At 37.1% G+C, this 8,138-nt stretch overlaps 2 pseudogenes; both read left to right on the plus strand.

The window, feature by feature from the left end:
• The first annotated feature begins 5,797 nt into the window (after window positions 1-5,797).
• Window positions 5,798-6,421, plus strand: LOC149199474 (protein FLX-like 2 pseudogene; annotated as a pseudogene).
• Window positions 6,422-6,740: 319 nt separating this feature from the next.
• Window positions 6,741-7,928, plus strand: LOC149199475 (serine/threonine-protein phosphatase 5 pseudogene; annotated as a pseudogene).
• The last annotated feature ends 210 nt before the right edge of the window (window positions 7,929-8,138 follow it).

The following is an 8,138-nucleotide window of genomic DNA, read 5'->3' on the forward strand; positions in this document are numbered from 1 at the left end:
ACTAAAGAAGAGACCACCTAGCATGACTCTTAATGCTTGAGTGAACAATTGTAAGGGGGATCTAGGAAGTTTCCTACCTTACCTGAATTCAATGTACTAAAACTATGGTATGATATTTGAACCACCCAACTACTAGCAATTGTGGGAAGGAATTATGGAAGTCTTACTGAGCTACTCTGGGAGTAGGGTCTCCATACCCAATGTGGAGACTTCTAAGGGACCACATAGCTCAAGGAGGAACCCCAAATTCTCATGTTGGGAGCATGTGTGGGGCAGAGCAGGGTAGAGGATAGTGGTGAGTAGTGTAAGTGAAATGTGTGCAAGAGAGAGAGAGAGAGAGAGAGGTGTATGCTAGTGAACCATTAGAACTTTTGAATAAAAACCAGAAACACATGTGGGTTGAAAATGTGACTTTGCTTGGGGGTTACAAAGAATCATCTAAGTCACACAAACCTATGTGAAATTATGGACTACCCGATTAGTGATGGAATTCAATGATGAATTTATCAACCTAAGCTAGAATTCCAAATGAAAATGTTAAGAAATATTGTTTAATATATGCACAAAAAACACTAAAAATGGCTCCCTTATGCTCTGTAGACTCAAAGTGGTCACATGATGAGAGATAATAAGACCTGGCTCTGTAGTTGAAAGACAACCTAGGAATCTTTGTGTATGAAGGAGAGTATCCTTCATGTCCTTTAACTTAATTTCCATCTATAGAACTCTGAGATAAGATTCCTCCTAAGCCATCAAATCTAGCTCAATGGTGGCTAGTGGAAAGAAATTTGTAGTCTAGTTGTGCCTACAGTTGTTTAGAGAGTGGCTCTAGCTTCTTTAGTTTCCAACATACTACTTTTGTTCAAATAAGTGTATAAACCTTTGTCTATTAATGAAATGACATTGTTATTTAGTGTTTTATAACTAGTGCTGAGTTGGAATTTGATCTTAGGTGAATAGTTGAATATTGAATTTGGAAGGAAATTCAATATAAATATGTAATTTATTCATAAAACAAGAGAAATCCTAGAAATATCAATGTATCATATTGAAGATTCGATTAGAAAAGTCTTCATAGAACATCTGAATAACTCATTAAAGAAATAATCAATGAAATCATGAAGCCTATAAATCTATTATAAAATTAATGTATAGTATGTAGTTGTTGGTACAACCATGGAACATAATACATGTTTAAGTTGGAAAACTTAAAGAGTTTTTAGTTGTCACAAAGTGTAAGAGCCTTTTTTTGGATTCTCCAACCTCAAAATTATCATGTATGCAAGCACTAGATGTAACATGATGCTTAAATGTCTCTAGAATTCTTGGTGGTGTAATTTGTATTCTCTTTCACCTAGATAGGAGTAAAGTTACATAGATGAATATAAAATGTAAAATAAAGTATTAGCCTTAATTTCTCATCAATTATCTAATTCGAAGAGTTGATCAAATTTGATGTATTTCGCATAGAAATATTTTAATAGGTATTTGTTGAGACATTCTCCCTCATTTGATAGAAATTTTATTGTTTCTCCTATATTTTTGGTGGGCAAGAGTTATCCATTGCCTAAAAGAAGGAATTATGTTTAGATATAAATTTATTGTTTTATCATGTGAGAGTTTCTGTGGAATTTATGCTTATGAGATAAGCTCTTACTTTATCCTTTCATGGCAATAATAATTACTTACTTCATTAACATAAAGATATCCATATTATTGTTTTAATACTATGATAAGTCTCCTCCACCTTAGAAATTATACTAAGTATGTCTTTGTAGAATGATCCATGTAAAGGTAAGTCTTTGTTGGATGATCCATGAGGGAGTACATCTTTGTGGGAAAGTTCTTCAAAACCTACACCCTCGACTTGCATAGTTAGAAAATAGACTCAGTATGGACTATGTAATTTGCGCAATGCAAAAAAATGTTGGTGCAAATTGGTTATCACTAGAAAATTGTGGAAGTGTAAGTAATGGCAGTGAAAAGTGTTGTGAAAAAGATATTTGCACCAACATAAGGTGAATATTAAAATAATATATAGTTTGGAAGTGGGAATGAAAGAAATATTAAAATAATATTTGTTCAGGAAAGGTGGTCCAAACATATTGTTCTGGACATAAATAGTAAATAATAAGACATTCTCTAACTATTATACTTTTTGAAGTTTTGGGATGAAATCCCACAAAATGTTTTTGATTAAATCATGATATTTTGTTATTTAACATGAGTTTTTTACTACATATATCGATTCAACATCTTGAAAAACTCTTGGAACACTCATATTGTGGAGAGTTTACAGCTCAAAGTTGTGATTCAAAACAATCCTTGTAGGATTCTAAGAAAAATCTACTAGAAAACTCCAAAACATAATATGGGTAGACAATGACAAATAATCAAGTTCACAATGAAGAAAGCCAAGAAATTGATAATAAATTGTCATTTATTTACTTTGAAATTTATGTTGATTATTTTAAATGGACATGAAGTAATAAAAAAATAATGTTAAGAGAGAAATGTAAAAAGGCCTAAATATTAAAAATAAAGTAATTCATGAAAAAAGGTAAAGAAGGACATGGCCAAAAGACTCTAGTGATAACAAGCTACACCCTTGAAATGACATGTGTGATGCAGGAGCATTGGCTCAAGTACCAAATTATATCTATGTTAGCTTAGGGGGTTGCTCGTATTACTAGGAAGTTGGTTTCCTAGGGTCGATTAAATGTATTTTTTATAAGTTATTAATAGGTTTTGAATTGTAAGTGTTCTCGAATGTTTGAGAACCTAATTAGATCTAGTTTGGTGAGATTTTGTAGGGATAAGAAATACTAATTTAGGTGTTAGTTAGAGGTTTGTGGGTCATTGGGCATATCAAGATCTAGTTGAGGAAAAGGTGGAACTGAATCATAACCGTTTCAGAATCCTGGGTATAGAAGATATATTCGAAGAATGTAATAGAGGGGGGGAGAGATTAGATTTTAGTTATTGTTTTGTAATCATAGGGCATATGATGGATCAGAGGCCATTAAATTAGAAGATCAAGCTGAGTAGACATAGTGAGTCTCATTTTGTAATTATGTATCGATTTATATATATGCACATAAATTAATTTCCAACGTATTAGTGTGTTTCGATATTGTCTTGTGGTTGCAGTCTGGATGTTGTAAACTGCCAACAGAATGTGGATATACATTTGTGAATCCAACATATTGGATAAGCCCCATAAACCAAGGTGCGGATTTTGATTACTTGCTCTAGAATAACGACCAGACACAGTTGTGCTACAGTTGCAATTCCTGTAAAGTGGGGCTGTTGGAAAACCTGAAAATAGACTAGAGAGTGGTCGATATTGTATTGTTGGTCACTATGGTGGCCCTCATTTGGGGGTACATAGTTGGATGCAGCGCCTTACGCAAAGCGATACAAAGGAATGCCATGGACCTCTGAATCCATCTGAGGAATCAAAGCGGTTGCCGTAGTCTGGAAAAGCAGTCGAATTATTAGACCAGGGCACAAATTGGTAGGTTGTTTGAGGTCGTGCTGAGAGCAATTTTTGAAACTGAGGTACTCAGGCTCGCATTTGGGGTTTCTTGACCAACCTCTGGGCCAAGCATGCTTGTCCAAACTCTGCCAAGCTGAGAGGAAACCTGGGCGTATTCGCAAAGGCTGATACCATATCATTGGTGTGCGGGATCAGTGAAACATTGATTGTAGTAGGGCTAAGGGTTTATTTGATGAGGAGTTGATATGTATGCAGGGTTGAAATTAGATACAAGACCGAATTAGAAGTGACAGTTGTAGCAGCGAATGAGTATCAGATACACCTGTTTCGATCCTAAGGTACCAAGCCATAGGCTTGGCATCATTTTTGGTATCAGAGCGGGAAAAGATTTCCTGCGGAAAGGAGTTTTTACGTGCGAAGAAAGAAGAGTGTGACCAGCCAAGGTGACAGAGCTAGTAATCAGAAAGACTGGCAGGACAAAAAGACAAACAAGCGTGTTTTGTGTGCAAGGGTTCAAAGGTTGCACAGGGAGAAAGCAGGTCTTAGAAAAGGGCAGAAGCTGACAGTAGCAAGGAAGTAAGATAGCAAAGATAGGATGTGATTAATACTCCCAAGGAAAAGTTGCAGAGGGCAAATGGCCAAGGAAAATAGAGATCAAAGATAATAGAGATGAAAGATAGGAGAGAGAGCTGAGAATTTCATTCTCAAGGGAGATTTTAAATCTGAACACATAGCAGAACAGAGAGGAGAAGAGTTTTACTCTCAAAGAAAGAATTTGCAGAAAGCAAATAATTTGAGACAGTCCATGCAAAATGCAGATGGACATGATCCTGCAGGGATCATAAAAGATATATATATATATATATATATGAATGATGATATTTTCTTTTAACTAAGTTGATAAACTGTGATTGAAGGTTTTCAGTAGCCGACAAAGGGAAAATCAGAGCAAAGAAAGCACTCTGAAGTGGCAGTGAACCTGAAGAATCCAACAAGAGATTGGACAGAGAGGACAACTGAAGTGTTCTCAAGGGAGAGTGAGAGCTTGCAGAAGCCTAGAAGGAGCAAATATGTTGCTCAAGAGAAGGTTCCAGATAGAGGACCATGCTTACCAAAAGACTGAGTGAGGAGAGCTTAGTGAGGTAAGATTGCAGTAAGGAGGACTTGCTGTTGCAGTGGAGTGAGGAGCTCATGAAGAGAAGATGAAGACAAAGATGATGGAAGATCATTGCAGAGGTTCTGAAGAAAGCCACTATAGAGGAAAGGATGCCAAGACAAAAGGCATGAAGAGGATGAGTCAAGAGGAGCTTGACAAGCAACTTGCTGACATGAAAGCAAGATTGGAGATATTGACAGAGCTGCTACAAGAACCAGAAGACCAGAAAAGAGGATGGACCTTTCCACTAAAAGGAAAGAAGGTGATTTGGCACTCATTATAGATGAGGTGGAAGAAAAAGGAGATTGCCTTATGGACAAAGGAACTCAAATTCTTTGAGTCAAGGATAAGAATTGAAGATGTCACAGGCAAAATTGTTCAGAGGAAAATGCTTGAAGAAGCAGGAGAAGCAGATGAAGTTATTTGCAAGCCAGAGGAAGGAATATCTCTAGATGATGATGAGAAAGAGGTGAGATTGTATGAGGGTCTCGAAAGTTTATAAGAGAACTTGGATCAACATACTGAAATGTTAACAGGAAAGCTCAAGGAGATATTCTGAAATAGTGACGGGAAGACTAGAAGGAAATTCAGAGAAACAGGTTGAATTGGTGACAGAAGAATTGAAGGAACACTCAACACAACATACTGAAATGTTGTCTGAGACACTGAAGTCTCATATTTGTAATACTAATTCAAGTGTTAATGTCAATTATGCAGGTGAGAAAGGATAACCAATGAAGATTGTCAAAGAAGTTCATGAAGAAGAGACTATGTTATCTGAAAACATAATAAAAGATCATGATGCTATCATGATGACAGGCATGATTGAGTCAACCATGGGAGATGTTGAGTTGATCAACCTGAAAAAGATACCTCAAGGAAGAAGACATGAAGCAAAAATTCACCTAGCAAAAGGCGAAAAAAAGGAAGAAGAGCTAACAATGACAAGAAGTCAACAACAGGATCAAGGAGAAGAAGAAAGAAGCTTTCGTCAAGAAGCTAATGTATGGGAGAAGGAGCTAGAGTTACTCGAGAAATGGCTAAAAGCACCAGTACCTGATGAAGACTGCAAGATATCTTCCACATTTCTTCCTCAGTCCTTGTCACAATCGACTGGGAGAGGAATTTGTAGAGACAAAGAGATGGCTGGTAGAGGTCACATGCCACCCCCTTTTGCTAGACACCTTCAAGGCCTAAGCATGGGGCCTGAGATATATGGTCCAGCCATGGGACCTCCTGCAGGTCATCATCCTTTGGATATGTTACCACCGCCAGAAGTGTTGGAACATAAGCTTACAACACAAAGAGTGGAGATGCAAAGGCCTGCAATAGAAAATCAAAGGTTAGCTACAACACATGGAGCTTTGAGACAAGATCTTGTTATGTCTCAACATGAACTAGAGTGATTGCATTTGCATATTGCAGCTATGGAGAATGATAAGGATCAGCAAATTAGAAGTTTTTTGGACAAAATTGCAAATATGGAGGCAGATCTCCGGGCTACTGAATCTATCAAGGCAGAGTTGCAAAAAGCTCGTTCTGGTGCACAGAGTCTTCAATCAGCTATACAAGATTTAAATGAGCAAGTGCAATAGCTAAATCAAGAATTGCAGCAAGCCCATGCAGAAGTTCAACATATTCTTGCTATGCATATAGAAGTAGAGAGCTTAAGGTAGGAGCTTCAATGTGGAAGAGTTGCATTTGAGTATGAAAAGGCTGTAAGCAGTAAAGGAAGCAGAAGCAGAGGAAGAAGTTCACAACTGTGAACCAAGGCAAGGAAGCATTATTAGAATAGTTGATGCGGAGGAAAAGCTTGAAAACTCTTTGAAGAAGTTAAATCAACACACTGAAGTGTTGATGAAAGAAGAAAGTCCAGAACAACAAGTTGAAATACTGTTGAAAGGAGACACATAGTCTGAATGTGTGAAATAAAGGAAGATGCACTTAGACAGCAGCAACCAGCTAAAGCAGGAAGGAAGAATTAATGAAGAAGACCAGTAAGAAGATCTACTGGAAACAGAGATTGAGAACATAAGGAAGCTGATGTTGAAGCATACCAGAAGGCAAAGGTTGGCAGCATCAGAAATGGTGATCAGTCAAGTACTAAAAGGTTTTCAACAAGTTAAGACAATTTGTCCAAATGATCCTGATGCCACCAAGAAGCTTAAAGAGACCGAGACAACAGTCCAAAAAGTTAGACTTATTGAGGCCATCTCAGTGAATGATCTTGAGAATCATTCTGTTGTGGATTCCATTGATTTTCGTTCAATATAGTTAGAGCCCTAGTATGCTGGTGCTAGAATAGAAGGAGAAAATGTAACATTGGAATTTATAAAGAAAATGATGGATGACTTCAAGAATCAAAAAACTATACATAGAAGGTATGCATTTCAAATATTATTGCAAGTAAAGGATTTGTTGGAGGCGATGCCATCGCTGGTTGACATCAATATTCTGAATGGAAAGCAATTCACTGTTTGTGGTGACATCCATGGTCAGAATTATGACCTTTTGAACATCTTTGAGATTAATGGGCTTCCTTCGGAGGACAATCCTTATCTTTTTAATGGTGATTTGGTTGATCGAGGACCATTTTCAATTGAAGTCATACTTGTGCTATTCACATTCAAGTGTATGTGTCCAACTGGACTCTATCTTGCAATAGGAAATCATGAAAGCAGGAGTATGAACAAGATTTATGGTTTTGAGGGCAAAATAAAGTCCAAGTATAGTGAAAGCATGGTTGAGCTTTTCGCTGAAGTGTTTTACTGCTTGCCTTTGGCTCATGTCCTCAATGACAGGATTTTTGTTGTCCATGGTGGTCTTTTTAATGTTGATGGTATAAAACTAGATGATATCAAAGAAATTGATCGATTCCGAGAGCCACCTGAAGAGGGTCTGATGTGTGCAATACTTTAGAGTGATCCACAACTTCGTAAAGGGCATGGGCCCAACAAACGAGATGTTGGTTTGTCTTTTGGAGAAGATGTGACCAAAAGGTTTCTCCAAGAAAACAATCTTGAGCTGGTAGTCAGGTCTCATGAAGTTAAAGAGGAAGGTTATGAAATTGAACATGATGGCAAACTTATTACGGTTTTCTCAGCTCCAAACTATTGTGACCAAAGAAGGAAGATGAAGCAGGAAGCAACTGACATGCAACAGAAATGGAGGAGCAGAGCATATGGACAACTCCAGAACAAAGTCTGGGATCCAGGAGGAAAATTTTTCTTTTTGAAAGCACATGATCATGAGTTTTCAAGTGTGGAAGTCTGATGCAGGAGCATTGGCTCAAGTACCAAATTATATCTATGTTAGATTAGGGGGTTGTTGGTATTACTAGGAAGTTGGTTTCTTAGGGTCGATTAAATGTATTTTTTATAAGTTATTATTAAGTTTGAATTGTAAGTGTTCTCGAATGTTTGAGAATCTGATTAGATCTAGTCTGGTGAGATTTTGTAGGGATAAGAAATCCTAATTTAGGTG

Source organism: Pinus tabuliformis, chromosome 2_1 (genome assembly GCF_031772625.1).
Source record: "Pinus tabuliformis cultivar Carrire ecotype Pingquan chromosome 2_1, CPIR1, whole genome shotgun sequence".
In the NCBI taxonomy this organism is placed as follows: Eukaryota; Viridiplantae; Streptophyta; class Pinopsida; order Pinales; family Pinaceae; genus Pinus; species Pinus tabuliformis.